The following is a 17385-nucleotide window of genomic DNA, read 5'->3' as shown; positions in this document are numbered from 1 at the left end:
GCAGACCAAGTATGGGCCAAGTAACGGGTAGTCTAGATTCCAAGAGGGTCTGTCCATGCAGAGGTGTTCTTTTGAAAGCCAACCTTTTGTCCTACAGGGTAGGTGGGGTCCTGTTGTCTGTTTGTCCATGTGCCTGGTAGGTCTCCTTCGTCTTTTCCAGGTGTCCTTTCACCCCCTTTTGGATGTGATGTACTACGTCCAAGGCAGATGGGTTGGGGGAAGATATGGGTAGTTGTGGGTGAAATTGCAGTGGTGTCCATTGTTGACAAAGAAGGGGCAGTGGCCTTTGGATGCATGGTCCACATTGTACAAGAATTCTGCATATGGTAAGAGTGAAGACAGTCATTCTGGTGATGGTTGATGTAACATCATAAGTACCGTTTGAGGATCTGGTGATTGTTTCTGTTTGGCTATTTGACTGAGAATGGTAAGCAGAAGACAGGTGTGTGCGCAGACTCCTAATAAACGTAGAGTCTCGTGCCAGAAGCTGGCAGTCAACTGTGGCCTTTGGTCAGAGGTGACATAATCCAGGAGGCCATGAAGATTGACTATGTTGTTTTATGCAGAGCCTGATGGTTTCCTCCATAAAGGGTAAAACACATGCAGAGAATGAAATGAGCCATTTTAGAAAAGCAATCTATACCATCAGGATGGTTGTGAAACCACTGGATTCTGGTAGTCCACCATAAAATCAATGGAAATTGCCTTCCAGGGCCAAGATGGGGCATCCACCAGTTGAAGAAGACTGCAGGGTCTCTGGTGTGGGATCTTGGTGAGGGAACACACACTGGAGGAAGCAACAAAGGTATTTATCATGGGGTGCATTTGGGGTACTTAGCATCAGGTTTTATATCACCCTAAACATCCTCCCAAGGTGGAGTTGTGGCACAGTTGAAGAACCGCAGGTCCTGGGACAATACAGATGCAGTCCCTTATGAATATGATCCCCTTCTGAGTGTTGTGCAGTTCTTGGTTGAAAATCGCCATTTTGTTGGGTGAAATTCCGGAGACAGAGATAGAGCGAATAGGTGTGAGCAGGTCCTGATGGCAAGTTGCATTTAGGAAATTATGAGACTTGAGAATGTGGGCAGGTTCCAAAGTGGGGTCTCATTGGTCAGAGCTATATCTTCAGAACCATTTCTGGCTGCAGGGCTGTAGGTCAAGGTAAAGTTGAACTGGGAGAAGAATAGGGCCCACCGGAGTTGTTGTTGATTTAAGGCTGTGGCCCTCCACAGGTACTCCCAGTTTTTATGGTTGGTAAGCACTTGGACTAGATAGCCATCCCCTTTCATGTAGTGTCCCCACTCCTCAAAAGGTGGTCTTAATTTCCAGGAGCTCCTTGTTGAAGATCTCAGTTTCGCTCAGCAAGAGTTAGACTCCTTGAGTAGTAAGTGATGGGGTGCAGTATTTGGGGGAGGACTGCCCTGATCACCATACTAAAGGCATTGGCTTCCACAACAAAAGCTTGCATCATGTCTAGGTGGGCCAATACTGAAGTGGTGGTGAAGATAAGCTTAAGCTACTAGAATGAGTGTTGGCCCTGGGGCAACCAATAGAACTGAGTGTTTTTTTCCAGAGTAGGGCACTAAGGGGCTCAGCTTATTTTGAAAAATTTGAAATGAACTCTGGTAGAAGTCCATGAAGCCTTAAAATTTTTGTAGGTCATGCATATTGTAGGGGGTTGCCCAGCCATGAACAGCCTGATCTTGCACAAATCCATTTTGATTCCTTCAGAGGAAGGAAGAAACCCAAAAACTCAGCTGAGGTCTGATTGAATGCATACTTCAACATGTGACCATGTTGTTGTAGTCTCCCCAGGACTGTGCAGACATGAGTGCTGTGTTGATCCAGATTGTCTGAGAAGACCAATTTATCATCTAAGTATACCACCATGAACTGGTCCAGTAAGTCTCCTAAAACATCATTAATGAAGTGGTGGAACATCATGGGGAATTACTCAGTCTGAATGGCATAACTATATATTCAAAGTGGCTATAGAAGGTCCAAAAGGTGGTCTTCTATTTGTTCCTTCTCTGATACAGACAAGATTGTAAGCTCCCTGAAGATCCAGTTTAGTGAATAAATGGGCAGCCCCCACGTGGTCCAACAACTCAGGGATTAGGATAGTGGGTAGTGGTTCTGCATTGTTAACTGATTTAGGGTTCAGTAATTGACACAGAGGCGAAGACAGACATCCTTCTTTTTTATGAAAAGGACCAGGGCACCAGCCACTAAGTTCAACTTGTGGATGAACCCCTGGGCCTGGTTCTCTTGGAGATATTCTCGCAATACTGCCAGTTTAGGTTCCAACAATGCATATGTCTGCCAAAATGGTATCTTTACCTCTAGCTGCAGTTCTATGGGGCAATCATAGTCCCAATGTGGGGAGAAGTTTTCCACATTCTTCTCAAGGACATTGGCATAGTCAAAGTACTTAGGGGATCGGGGGAGTTCCATAGTTCCCCCAGTGGATATTTCAATGAGGGTGATTACATCTGTTTGAGCCTTCCTAGGTCTGGATGCAATGTTTGCTGGTCCCTGGTCATGCTGTTGGCAGAATTCCAATGGGAAAGTGACCTTCTGCTCTCGTCAGTGAACAAGGGGATCATGAAGACTCATGAGGTCATGGTATGCAAGTAGAGGGCCTGCAGGGAACTTCTTTTCTTCTCCCTTTGTTCTTGCAGCTCACTATCTAAGCAGATGGTAAGGTCCACAAGACTTCTAGGCCTGTAGGCATCTCTACATGGGCCAGTTCATCTTTGATTTCTTCCTGTAAGCTCCAGCAGAACTGATACATAGGCATTGCTTTGTTCCACTCTGTATCCATTGTGAGGCTGCAGAAGTGTGCAGCATAGGAGGCCCCTGTGCCTTGGTCCTGCCGGAGTCTCTTCAGTGTGACCTTGGCCATTCAGACTCAGCGTGGGTCATCAAAGATTGTTGACCCTGATTGGAAAAAGGGTGTCCCAGTTAGACAGCACCAACCTCTGGCCTTCCAGCCAAGGGGAGGCCCACTCTAACACATCTCCTATCAGCAGGCTGAGTACCAAGGTCACCTTACAAGGTCAGAGGCGTAGTTTGGGGACGCATCAGAAACAGAAGGTGGCATCAGTTCATAAAACCCCAGAACCACCCGCAGTTTCCGTCGAACCATTTAGGCAAGGGTTTTGCAGGGTCTGTGTTAGGCAAGGCACTGCAGGCTGTATGCAGTGCGATATTTTCAGTGCTGCCTCATTTGTCCTGCAGCCACTGGTTGTCCGAGGTCAGCTGCGCAACTTGGGCTTGCAGTGCTTGATTATCCTCCAGGAGGCAGAGGGCCCATTTGGGATGCTTCTGGTGGCTGTGATAGCCCTGCTGGGCCCATCCTTCTTGCACCATCCCACAGGGTTATTGTGGTCCAAACAAGTTGTTATGGCCGGGTCCTGCGTGCCCAGATCAAGTAGTTGGAGCCAGTCTGCAGTCATGAAACAGGAGTCAAAAGTCAGCAGGATTGGGATACCAGGAGGTCAGAAGCAGGAGAAAAACTGGAGATCAGAACCACAAGTCTTGGTTCAAGTCAGGAACCAGGGTCAATCCAGGTCAGGATACCAGCGGGTCAGAGGCAAGTGACAAAGTGGAGGTCAGGAACCATAGGTCAGATGCCAAGAGTCAAGCCAGGTCAGAGTGCCAGGAGTTCAAGCTAGGGAAGCAGGAGCTTGGTAGTAGGTAGCAGGAGCGGGTAGGAGAAGTAGGAAGCACAAGGCAAACAGTCCTGACCAGGGTGGAGCCCAGTTGAGACAGCTTCCTGTTCCTGCTGCTGGCTAAAGTAGGGCCAGCAGGCCAATCAGCCACTCTGGGACTCCATCAATTGTGTCTCAGGCATAGGCGTGCGCACGGGGTGTGCCGGATGTGCCCAGGCACACCCTAATGCCCTCTCAGAAGTGGCCGGCATAGCACCACGTCCCTGGGGCCAGGGGGACGGTTGCTTCAGGCACCGCCCCCCACAGCTCCCATTGGCCGGGAACAGGGAACTGCAGCCAATGGGAGCTTCGGGGGAGGTACCTGGAGGCGTGGCAAGGGCAGCGTGCAGAGCCCTGTGCCGCCCCCCCTCCTCTCCCGGGGCTGCGCGGGGACGTGGTGAGCGGCGTGGGACCCTGACAGGCAGGGAGTGCGCCGCTGCGGGTAAGCGGCGCCGGGCCAGAGCCTGAACCCCTCCTGCACCCTGTTGGGCCGGGCTCCCCTTCCCCAGGGCCTGGCCCGGCTGCTTTAACAGCCCCATGTACCCTGGCAGCCTCCCACCCAGCAGCACCAACACAGCCACTTAAGGTGGCCCATGGGGCTCACGGGGGCACTACCGCAGCCCCCCCCCACGCAGCTGACCCGCTCCTGCGTCCGGGGTCCCGAACCCGCCTGCGGCTCCCAGCACTGGCCGTAGGTCCAGGCACCACCTGGGAGGGTCAGGCCGCCCCCGAGCTCAGCCCACCTTAAGTGGGGCTCAGGAGCCAGCAGGTCTGGAGCAGGGGGCGAGCCAGGCCCACAGGACCCCCCAGAGCCCGGCTGCGAGCTCAGCTCCCTGGCGCTGTTCAGGGGCTCTGGCCCAGCTCCCTCGGCCTTGAATCCAGCTCCGGGAGCAGCCAGGCCCCGCTGCGATCCGCCCCAGCTGCCTCTGCCTGGCCTGGCCCCAAGCATCCAGCCCGGCCCTCTCTGCCCGGCTCCCAAGCCTTCCCGCCGGGACCGGGGAGCCCAGATCCCCAGCCTGGGGCCCACCTGCAAACAGCCTACCCTCCTGCACCCCAACTCCCTGCCCCCTGCCCTGAGCTCCCTCCTGTTCCCTGGCCCCCCAACCCCCTGAGCCCCCTGCCTGCCTGCACCTCCCACCCCAACCCCCTGCCCTGAGCCACCTCCTGCCCCCAACTCCCTGCCCTGAGCCCCCTGCCTGCACCTCTTACCCTAACCCCGTGCCCTGAGCCCCCTCCTGCTCCTGCCCCTCTTACCCTAACCCCGTGCCCTGAGCCCCCTCCTGCTCCTGCCCCCCAACTCCTGCCCTGAACCCCCTGACTGCACCCCGCACCCCTCCTGCATCCCAACTCCCTGCCCTGAGCCCCCTGCCTGCACCCCGCACCCCTTCTGCACCCCAACTCCCTGTCCTGAGCCCCTGCCGCACCCCGTACCCCTACTGCACCCCAAACCCCTGCCCTGAGCCCCCTCCTGCCCCCTGCACCCCAGCCTCCTGCCCTGAGCCCCCTGCCTGTACCCCTCCTGCACCCCAACTCCCTGCCCTGAGCCCCCTCCCTGTACCCCTCCTGCACCCCAACTCCCTGTCCTGAGCCCCCACCACACCCCTCCTGCACCCCAACTCCCTGTCCTGAGCTCCCTTATACACCCCGCACCCCTCCTCTGCCCCAATCCCTTGCCCTGAGCCCCTTCCTGCACACCGCACACACACCCCCCGCACACCCCAACCTTTATGATGTTCGCCTTTTAAAAAAAAATTCCCTGTATGCACACCCTAATTAAATATGCTGCGCACGCCTATGGTCTGAGGGCAGAGCCTCACACTGCGGGTGAGCTTATGAGTCTCAGGTGAGCTATTGCTAGCATCTTCCCGGTGAAGGGTTGGTGTATGACTGCTTCCATGACCCTTGCTAACCCAGATTCACACCCCACGGGTCATGACATCAGCTGGAGTGTGTGTACAAACCTAGTGATGTTGGTTGGGCTTTTGACTGCTGCTGTTTTTAGGTATATAAATTAAACAAAGGAAACCCATGCAGATACAACTGAATTCCTTTCATTAAAGCACCTTATTGCAGAATTTGACAAACCTCCGTTTATTAATGTGACTGCAAGAACTGCATAATTTGACTGCAAAAATAATTGCTTCAGTGATATCAACTATCTCTTCAAGCACAGGGCTTTTAAAATCATCTAATCATCTTGTCATACTTCTTAAACTGAAGCATTAGTAACTTGATCAAGGGCTAGAATGCAGTTGAGACCTTCAGCCTTAATTTAATCTGATTCCCTGTTGACACTGAGTGGAAAAACATAACAAATCTTATTAGGTTTACTGTGATTTCCTTGAATAATGAATTTAATAAAGCAGCTTGGTTTTCTTTCAATGGGCCAGAATTTGTAAAGTTTAGGATCTGAAACCTAAACAGCTATTAAAGAAACTGAAAGTCAGTATGAAAGAGGTATTAAAGTACAGTATAGAATGTTGAGCCTGGGGTTTCCAGGGATCACCTGCAAAATATTGAAGGAATCTAGAACTCCTTATGAAGTAAACTTTTGTGAAGGGCAACACTTATAAGTGGACACGAGTGTCCTGTAATTGTAACTGAAGAGGAGAAATGCAGATTTTTTTTAATGTTTGTTTAAATGTTTTGTTTAAATGTTTGTTTAGAGCTAGATTGTGGCTCAGATAGGTTCACAGAGGCAGGGACGGCTCCAGGAACCAGCGAAGGAAGCAGGTGTTTGGGGGCGGCCAATACAAAGGGGCGGCACTCCATTCGGTATCAGGGCGGCACCTCCGGGTCTTTGGTGGCACTTTGGCGGTGGATCCATCAGTCCCTCTCTTCCTCTTTGAGCTGCCGCCAAAGTGCCGCCGAAGAGGAAGAGAGGGAGCAAAGGACCCACTGCTGAATTGCCGCCAAAGAATGAAGCGGTGCGACTGGGATGCCGCCGATCGGCGCTTTTTTTTCCCCCCTGCTTGGGGTGGCAAAAAAGCTAGAGCCGTCCCTGCACAGAGGCATTAGGAGACACACACTCTATCCACACATCACTGGAGAAGATATGCAGAGGCTGTGTGCCTAATACTCCCAACCCCAGGCAAATGGAGTGGAATGGACTAAGCCTTGGTTCCAGATCCCAAATGACCTGGCCAGCACAGCTGGTAAGGTCCAGGAGTGGATTACCATTCCTGGGAGAGAGTAGGGAGCAGGGAAGAAATTGCCTCTCTTAGTTCCATCCCTTGGCTGCTCCTGAGATGGTGCTGCTTAGTCAGGGCAACTTGGGAAATAGACAGTCTTGCCCAGTGTTTGTCAACCTTTTTGATACCAGTGACCAGCTTGCCGCCTTCCTAAACTGTATCAGGGAGATTTCAGGGACTGGCGCTGGTCCATGAGGGTGAAATTAATTTTATTTACAAAAAGCCAAAGAAAATGGCCTTCATACAAGTGAAGTGGTGAGGAGCTGCAGTGCTTACATTCACCCCTTCCCCACGCCTGGGGCATGAGTAAGAAGTTGCTGTGCAGCTATTCCAGGCTAGAATAGAAGCTGCAGCCCCATTGCCCCATTTGTCTGATCCAAAGCCGTTGTAATCACCAGCAGTTTTTCTGTTGCCTTCAATGGGCTTTGGATTGGGACTGTAAAGAGTCATAGATTTAGAAGCGGGAAGGAACCATCATGACCATCTAATCCGACCTCCTCTGTAACATACAGACATAGGTGCTGGAACTAGGGATGTTGAGACAGGCTGCCACATCCCCTGGCTTGAAGTGGTTTCCATCATATACAGGGTTTACAGTTTGGTTCAGTTGGTCTCAGCACCCACTCTATTGTTCCAGCAATAGATCATGCAGTCATATCCTCTGTCATCAGGGTAATGTTTTTTGAAATAGACCTTTTATATCTGCATCACTAAAATTCCTTACAGTTAACGATATTGGGTCCATTTCTACCAGACACTTCTGTGCAACTCCCACTGAGGTAAAAAGTTGTTGTGCATGGATATCCTAAAGGAGAACTGGGACAATAGCTGAGCACTATTTTTATTTTCCAAGAGCTCAGAGCCCCTGCAACAGCAGTGAACAAGTCCTTCAAAGTTCATAAGATTTGTGATGGTGACCTGGTAAGATTTACTCTTTACCTCAAGGCTGTTAGAATCAGCTGGGTGAATGTTTCAGCCAGAGTGCTACCAAGTCTGACTATGGGAGCTCTGTGCCATTTTCATCACAAGTTATCCGGCTTACTGCAGGGGTAATTGGATGAATTTCTGCGGCTTGTGTTATGCAAGAAGTAGGATGAGATTTAATGGCCCCCTCTGGTCTTAAAATCTATGAATCATTAAAGTTTGTAGTTAAAGAAGACACAGTTACTGTGAAAAAGCTTAATTTACACAGTGGTCTAAATAGAAATGGTAAAGATTCAATAAAATATGTCAACTAAAATATATACAAAGGTGATGACAATTCAGAAACTAAAATTAATTTGCCCTTCTCTTGGTGTATTTCTTATGATTTAGGTAACTTTTTGTGGTAGCATTAAATATACTTGAGCAGCTCACCATCCTTAGCTAAAAGAAAGGTGTAAGAGATGATATGAGCTACTGTCCAGTGCTCATAACAAATACATAGTTACAAATAATTTACGCAGATCCTGGCCCACTTTAAATCTGCTTTGTGCCACTGTGAATTAAGCCCTAGCTAGATGAGTTTATATTGGGAGATAAGGGATGCATGTTAAAACATTAACCAATCATTTAAATCAGCTTCTTGGCCAGATGACTAGAGGATAGTTAATGAGACACCAGCTTTTTAAAAAGGGTCCAGAAGTGATCCTACCAATTACAGGCCAGTAAGCCTAACTTCAGTACCAGGCAAACTGGTTGAAAGTATATTGAAGGATAGAATTATCAGACACACAGATGAACATGGTTTGTTGGGGAAGAGTCAACACAGCTTTTGTAAAGGGAAATCATGCCTCAGCAATCTATTAGAATTCTTTGATGGGGTCAACAAGCATGTGGACATGGGTGATCCAGTGGATATGGTGTACTTGGACTTTCAGAAAGCCTTTGACAATGTCCCAAGCAAATGGCTCTTAAACAAAGTAAGCAGTTACGGGATAAAAGGGAAGGTCCTCTCATGGATCAGTAACTGGTTAAAAGACAGGAAACAAAGGGTAGGGATAAATGGACATTAAGATAACATAACCACTGATCTCAGATCTACATCTGAAATAAGAGGCGAAATGCAGAAAGACATGCAGAAAGACATACTAAAGTTTTTCAGGTGAGCATCTTAGAGGAAATGTTCATCAGTGAAAACAGTAGGAATTTTCCTATTAGTAGCAAGACACTGGATAAAAGATTCTATACTTGAATGAGTGCAAGTGGACAAATTCATCCCTGGTTTGAAGTAAGTTTGAAGTCAGTGACATTACACAAGGTATGAATTTGGAATGGCCTCAAGCAGTCCACTGAAACATGAACTATGAAACCTTACATGATACCTATGTGACGTTGCAGTCTATATGGTTTTATAAAAATATGCTAATGAGTGAATATAATGTAACTGGAATATGCTTCATGCAAAAGGTCTCTTGTAAGGTATTATTACAAAGCTTATAGTCTACTGAGTGTGATCATCCTATTTGTATAAATGTACCACTCTTGTATCTGAAACTAGAAATATGAAATATAACTCTGAGGGCCTATTGTAATTATGCAAAGTGTGGGCCATTAATGGTGGTTTGGAATCTTGATGACTCCCATTAACCAGGACAACTGTCTGCAGATGGCTCTGTTTTACCTGTGAGTCTTCCTGTATACACATGTGCTGGCAAGTGGGCAATGAAGTCTTGCAGTGACATGTGAACATGTCACCTGACTGGAATCCATCTTTAACCTGGTGTCTTTCCATTGAGAAGGAGGGGGTGGGAACCCAGAGAGGGACAAAGGATTCCCGCCTTTTGCAAAAGATATATAAAGGGGTGGAAGAGAACAAAGCAGGAGGAGCCATCATGAAGAATCCCCTAGCTACCACCTGAGCTGGAACAAGAGCTATACCAGGGGAAAGAATTGTGCCCAGGCCTGGAAGGTGTCCAGTCTGAGGAAAAAACTTACTGAAGCATCTCTGAGGGTGAGATTATCTGTATTCAGTTTGATTAGACATAGATTTGCACGTTTTATTTTATTTTGCTTGGTGACTTACTTTGTTCTGTCTGTTACTACTTGGAACCCCTTAAATCCTACTTTCTGTATTTAATAAAATCACTTTTTACTTATTAATTGACCCAGAGTATGTATTAATACCTGGGGAAGCAAACAACTGTGCATATCTCTCTATCGGTGTTATAGAGGGTGAACAATTTATGAGTTTACCCTGCATAAGCTTTATACAGGGTAAAACGGATTTATTTGGGTTTAGACCCCATTGGGAGTTGGGCATCTGAGTGTTAAAGACTGGAACACTTCTGTTAGCTGCTTTCAGGTAAACCTGCAGCTTTTGGGCACTTGGTGCAGACCCTGGGTCTGTGTTGGAGCAGACAGGCATGTCTGGCTCAGCAAGACAGGTTGCTGGGGCCCCGAGCTGGCAGGGAAAGCATGGGTAGAAATAGTCTTGGCACATCAGGTGGCAGCTCCCAAGAGGGTTTCTGTGATCCAACCCGTCACAACCTAGCTGCATGTAAAAGATATGAATTCCCTATTTAATTCAGATGTAGGTTCAGCTCTGAATAACTTATATTCTTTGAGAATCTGAAAATGAATTACATGTTGTGAGACTGTATTTATGTAACTTGTCATCACTGATTCTTTCCTTTATGCTTAGTGTTTCCTTGGGTCTATTGTTTCAGGGTGGACCATGGAGACCATTCTTCCTGTTTTATAGGGTGGATGTCTAAGAGTAGATGAGCCAGTGCATTATTATTACTATTCTGTATAATTTATCTTGTATTTTCAATAGCCCCTGTGATGTGGTAAGTATTTTCCAATAATTCAAGAGGTGGCTCCTGCTTCAAGATGCTCCCAATCTAAGAACAGACAAGCAGAGGTTTGGGAAAGGGGAAAAACAGGCAATGTTTAAAGGGTAATTAACAATATTAAATTTTAAAAATGAAGGCACACATATTGGTTGCAATGCAGAAGTGTTGTTTTACTAGATGCACAAATGTCTCCTAATACCTAACAGTAGTGAGCAGGCAACACAAAACATATAAATACCATAGAACTCAGGCCAAAATACAGGCAAACATACCCACTTTCCTCACCTCAGTACAAAGAAAATTAAAAAAAAACTCCTCTATTTTCATCTGCTGTGTAGATTATACAAAGTGCATTGGAATTATAGACAGGTATAGACCGTACTAACCACTGTAGCCCTGAAGAATTCAAGTGCCAACCTTAAAGATATTTGGCTACAGATGGTGTCCTGGTCTAACCAGTCTTCAGGGGGGATAGGAAAAGGCCCAACCTTCTGATAGCAGCTCCTCTCACACACTACAAATGTCTGAATAAGGTGAGAATAAGGAGTGCAGCAAGACACTCAGTGGGCTAGATCTTGAGCTGGTATACATCAATATAGCTTCACTGCTTTTCAGTTCACCGGCACATGATCTAGCCTGTGTAACTCAGGGGCTAGATCTGACTTTGTCAGCCATGTGTGTCTCATCGCAGTATCTTTTATGCCCAAAGCATTTTACAAACTGCATACATGGAATCTATGTGGGTAGTCCATGTGGAGGAGTTAACATTTTCTTCCTAACTATTGGTATGGCAACAGTTCATTGCATCTTGGTTGCAGTCACAAAAGGACAAAAATGTGCCAAATGTCAAAAATGTTTGTATCAGGCAATGTTTGAACTGAATAACTGCCTTCTGCATTATCACACAAACTTGCTTTTAAAAAACAATAATTTAACCTTTTATTGAAAGGTGACATGTGATAAAGAAGAACTGTTGATTGCTTGCACTCTTTGCTGCTCGTCTCTGGTATATAAAGATGGCTTTGTGCTGATGGTATATTTCTGCTTGTGTTTTGGGGTAAAATTTTAGCAATTCTTGGAGGACTTAGAACGTGACTCGAGCTTCAGCTCCTCCCACTCCTAAGGGTGGGGGCAGATGTTTTGATTTAGGCTTTGGGGGAGCATGTTCAAGGATCCAAATGCTGTAAGGTGTTGTCTCTTCCAACCACTTTGAATAACACAATAACCCCTAACACAACCATGACATCTGGCAATCCCAGTGTTGTAGCTTAACTCAGGCTGCTTAATGCATCCAGGACTAGAATGTTGGAAGATCTTTTGTTCTGTTTGTACAGCACCTAGCATAAAGGAGCCCTGGTCCATGACTGGGGTCCTAGGAATTACAGTAATACAAATATCACTAATCACTATTATTATTAGTTATCACCACAGCCTTCTGGATAATCTTCACAAATGTGGGGAGATCTGAGATGCAGTGATATTCGGAAGGATGCTCTGCCCTGGTCTACACTACAAAATTACTTGAGTATAACTATGTCACTCGGGGGTGTGAATAATCCACACCCCGAGTGACATAGTTATACCGACTTAAGCGTCCTTGTAGACAGCAATATTTTGGCGGGAGAGCTTCTCCCACCAACATAGCTACCGCCTCTCACAGAGGTGGAGTTATTAAGCTGATGGGAGAGCTCTTTCCCATCAGCTTAGAGCATCTTCTCCAGAAGTGCTACAGCAGCACAGGTGTATTTGATGCAGCTGCGCCGCTGTAAATGTGTAGTGTAGGCCTTCCCTCCCTCTAGTACCTGTTTTTATACCAGGCCCATCAGTGTGGTAGCTGAGTATCCATGTCAGGAGATGCTTTCCTAAGCAAGATTTTAATACTTGTTTCTATAAGGGGTGCCAGTATCTTGTCCTGCCTCAGGAAGGCATTGAAAATAAACTCTAACTTCAGTCCCAGCACCTCCCCTCTGGCTTTCACCAGCTAGGAAGAACATGAGTCTAACGAAGAGGTCATATCCCAGCCCCCAACACCTTCAGAATCTCAGCAAGCATCACAAGCTGAAACTCAAGCAGAGAAAAATTTGTCTCCCCAGGAGCCAGTTCTATTATCACAGGGGCAGACAGTGCAGTCTAGATTAGGAAAAAAGGCTAAATTTGGTGAATAAATTATTCACTACAAAATATTTGATCCTCGCCAGTGATATTAAACCACAAGGAATAAAGTGCCTCCAGGTGTGTGGTTAACATGGTACAAGTTGAGTGGGTGTGAATAGAAGGACGCATGAGGGTGTGGTCATGACGTTCTTGTGGTGACCAAAACAGCCTCCCTGTACTGAGCTCTGTGGATGAAAATATAGACAAGTTGATTTTTGTGATTCCTTCAGACTTTGTTACATGCTTGTAGGTTCCATTTCCTAGGATTAGAAATGGGACAGAGTGGAGAGGTGGAGAGCTTCAGAAGATTTTATCATTCTAGTTTCAAGCAAAACATTGACAAGGAATTTTTTTTCCTGGCCTGGGAAACAAGTACTAATTCTCAGTTCTGACAAAGCTGCACTTGGTCCAGGAGCCAAGTGGGGACAATGGTGACTTCTGGAGGGACTGACCCTATCCCCAAGGAAAGTTAAAGTAACCTTAGGTTGCTCTAACTTATGCCCCGCTGCCTAGTGTATCATGGAGCACTTGGTACCCCAGCCATATTCCCTTTCCCATTAACTATGCCTCTTACATCAAGGACTCAGGGGCAGGTGGGTTGTTACAGAATCTCTGTGCTACATTTACATCTGTGGAGTAAAGGGTACAATTTGCCTTAAAATTTGCTGTTTCAGAGATTTTAGGATTACTATCAAAATATGTATATTTTTGATACAGCAATAATTCCTGATTTACTACAAAACCCTTCATTGATTGGTCACTTGTAGAGCTGGCTGGGAAACAGAATTTTCATCTCTTTGGAAATGTCAACATTTTGAAATGTAGTTTCCATTCCAAATCAGAATGGAAACCTGAAATATTGAAAATGTTGTGCATTGAAAAAAATCTGAAAAGTTACAAATTGGAAATGTCAGAGTGAAAAATGTTGACATCTTTGATCAAAACAAAATAATTCAACATGTTGGAGGAACATTTTTGTTTTGAATCAACATTTTGAAATTAAAAATCTCATTTTTTAACATTTAACATTTTGTTTCAAAATGTCATCTTGATATGATTTTTTTGTTTGTTTGTTTCAGTTCTCCCAATTGGAAAACTAAACCTAAAAATTGACATTTTCCATCAAAAGGTTTTGGTTTCAGTAAAACTACATTTTCCAATGAGAAAATTTTCTATGTGAAATATTTCAACCAGCTTTAGTCATTTAATGAAAATATGAAACTGTCTAGTAATAGCACCATACCAAGTGTATTTTTTTTAGCATGAAGTTTTTAGAATTTTCCAGTTAAAATGTTTTAAATGTTCTGCTGACACGGCCACTTTGGCCACTGAGCAGGGTTCCCCTTTTAACGCACCACAACACAGAAGCTTTCATTCTTCAGGCAGCACTCATGAAGCCTGTCACAAGTTCAATTACAGCGGTACGTTTCAAGAATGGGTCAAATGCAAACAAACCCAACCCTGAATTTAAAATCTGTTCCTTTTAAAAGTTCCAATTGTAGAAATATAGTGCAATTTAATTTTCCATTTGCCTTTCATCTATCAACTGTAATGATTTCTCTCATTTATTCATAGATGCTAAAACTCATGAACATGCCTACATTTTCTTGCAGTTTAATGTTACTGGACTGGTTATCCAATCAATTGTTGTGAAAATATTGCAATGTAGACATAGCTTTGCCTTCTTGTGAATGCTGACCTTTTATAATAAAAGTATAAGGGATCCAGGCAGATGGGATCCAGGCAAATTAGACTCAATAGCAGATTAGAGTTAAATATTCTATTTACAAAATAAACAAGTACAAAGATAATAGAGAAACAGAAATCTCATCATAGGTTATGAAATCATTTATTGCTGTTACAATGTGTGCACTCCATCTAGACTCATGAATTAGTCATTAGGTTTTGCTGCCTGAGATACTTTTCTGTGATTTGCTGTGGGCAAGATTTTCAAAAGTGACTAGTGATTTTGGGTGCCAATTTTAGACAAACCTAAGGTGACCTAATTTTTCAGGAAGCGTTGAACACTCATTTAATTCCCTGAAAATTGGGTCTATTTAAGGTGCCTCAAGTTGGGCACCTTAAAAAGCAAGGTACCCATAACCATAGTCACTTTTGAACATCTTAGCCTTATCCCAGTAAGGAGAGCGTATTTATCAACTCTTGCATAGCCAGAGCTAGAACATTTAAAAGATATAGGCTATTTTAAAATATATTAGAGACAAGGTGTGTGAGGTAGCATCTTTTTATTGGACTCACTTCTGTTGGTGAGAGAGACAAGCTTTTGAGCTAACACAGAATTCTTTTCTGTGTGGCTCGAAACTTGTCTCTCTCACCAACAGAAGTCAGTCCAATAAAAGATATTACCTCATCCACCTTGTGTCCCTATGTGAGACAAGGGCATTTCTCACACTTCTGTAATGTGTTTCTTGCAATGAGAAAGGTAATTATAAGAGTGATCCAATCATTTGTTACTAGCAACTGACTGTCTGATGGAAGCAAGTTCTGCCCAGTGAGGCATCTTTAACTATGTAGCCTGTGCAGAAAGGGGCAGGAGGAATCTTTTTGTCTCCAACATATCTGAGTGAGACATCTCGATTCAATTCTTCCCACATAGCCACCTAAATTCTCCCTCTGCCTGGAAGTCATTAGACTAATCTTTAAAATGTGAATAGAGGAGGGGGAGCTCTTTGATAATTGCAGACCTTGTATTTCAGTTACACACAGATGTGTATAAAAGGAGAAAGGGCAAAGCAGCATTTGTCCAGATGATATTCAGACCAGTTAGCACTAACAGCGTTAGATCTTTTATTTCTGCTTTTATAAGATTAGGGCCTGCTCCTGAAAAGTCCTGAGAAAACCATGGGAATTGTGGGTGCTCGGCACATTTCATGATCTGACCCTGAGCTAGTAAAAGGCAGAAAAACAGAAAACTTAGGACCAAATTCTCAGTTGTGCTGAGTTTGGCACAGTTGAGGAATAGGGGAGGGACCAGGAAGGGCTCTAAGCCTCCTTTCTCCTCTCGTGATCCTGGGATTAAAATGACCCTGGTATTTAAAGCAGCATAAGGGCTTCTATATATTATGCTGGCTGCAACAGTTCCATAGGGGACATTCTGCCAGCTGAAGACCAGGTGGAGTGTCCTGGCCCTGTCTCCAACATGCCCTGCCATTACCCTTCCCCATCCCTGACAAACCCCTTAAGCAGAGGTGTGGGGCTAGGTGGTGTAGAACTGTCTTACACTGGGTTTCTGTTACTCCAGAAAAATTCCTGGTTGCCCCCTTTTGGGCAGCCTTTGGGCTGCCTGAGTACCACAAAGTGACTGGAATTGGAGCTAAGGATCTGGCTCTTTGAGAACATGTGAAATATTGTATAGCTGTTACAACGTACAAATACATTGCATCTCTTCTCACAAATAAATCACCCCGCTTTACTGATTGAGGTGGTATTGTGTGACTTAACAGACTAAAAATATTGGACTATAGCTGCCACAGAAGCCATTTGCCTGATGATGGCCTTATGTTTACATTGCACAGCACTGTTCCAGGGCTAGCACCCATCTGCCATACTGACTTCCGTTCTCAGGTACCCATATAACACATATTTTCAACTGGAGTAGATGCTCAGTTGCAATTAATTTATATAAGAAGAAATAATGGTTTTGCAATATAAATATTTAGATTAATAACAGTTCATAATAAATCATCTTTGAATTCTAAATGGCTCATACTCCATAACCTCTAAACAGCTAACCATGGATAAACAAGTAAAATTCACAATCAAATGGTAACATAGCCTGAAAAATATACCAGAGCTGGTTTAAAAAAAAATCACTCAAGTAAAAAATCAATAGCCCTACAAAACAAAATATACTAAAAGTGTTACAAAGAGGTTTTTATTCTGGTCTATCAGTGAGAGAGCCTTTTTGGTTTTTTTTAATTTAATGTGAAGAAGGACATACAGCCACTGTAATGAAATCTGAGTTGCTTGCTATAACCACACTGACAGATTAAGATAATGAGTATTCTCTTTACAGTCAATAACAAAGCACCAGCTTTGGAAACTGTTGTTCTAGTCTCATAGTTAGCATCCCTTCATAATTAATTTATTAAGTATATGTAAATGGCAGGCTATTAGGCAAGTGTGAGCCAGGAATAAAACACATTAAAGTGCCCTTGAAAACCCAATCCTTCCATGAGGGCCACAGGAAATGAGTTTATAATTAAAAAATAAATCAAAAAGTCCACATCTTTGGAGTCTGCTAAGGCTCAATCCTCTCTCTGATACTATCGAACACTTTTATAAATCTTTCAGGAGAAAACAATTGCTGAAATGGCAGCACTAAGCAGACAACGCTGCACTTTGCATCAAACATAACAAATGCTGTCCCCCAGATTTCTCAGTGCCTCGCTGGAATCAGCACTTGGATGAAGAGCCTGCTAAAGTGGAACCCAGGCAAGACTGATGTGATTCTGGTAAAAAAAGAGGGCAGTGCTTCGAAGAACTTGTCTCCTCTGTAGCATCCTCCAAGATAAAAATGACCAGGGA

The sequence above is a fragment of the Malaclemys terrapin genome, chromosome 1 (genome assembly GCF_027887155.1).
Source record: "Malaclemys terrapin pileata isolate rMalTer1 chromosome 1, rMalTer1.hap1, whole genome shotgun sequence".
NCBI classification, from domain to species: domain Eukaryota; kingdom Metazoa; phylum Chordata; order Testudines; family Emydidae; genus Malaclemys; species Malaclemys terrapin.
Note: the sequence above shows the minus strand (reverse complement) of the source record.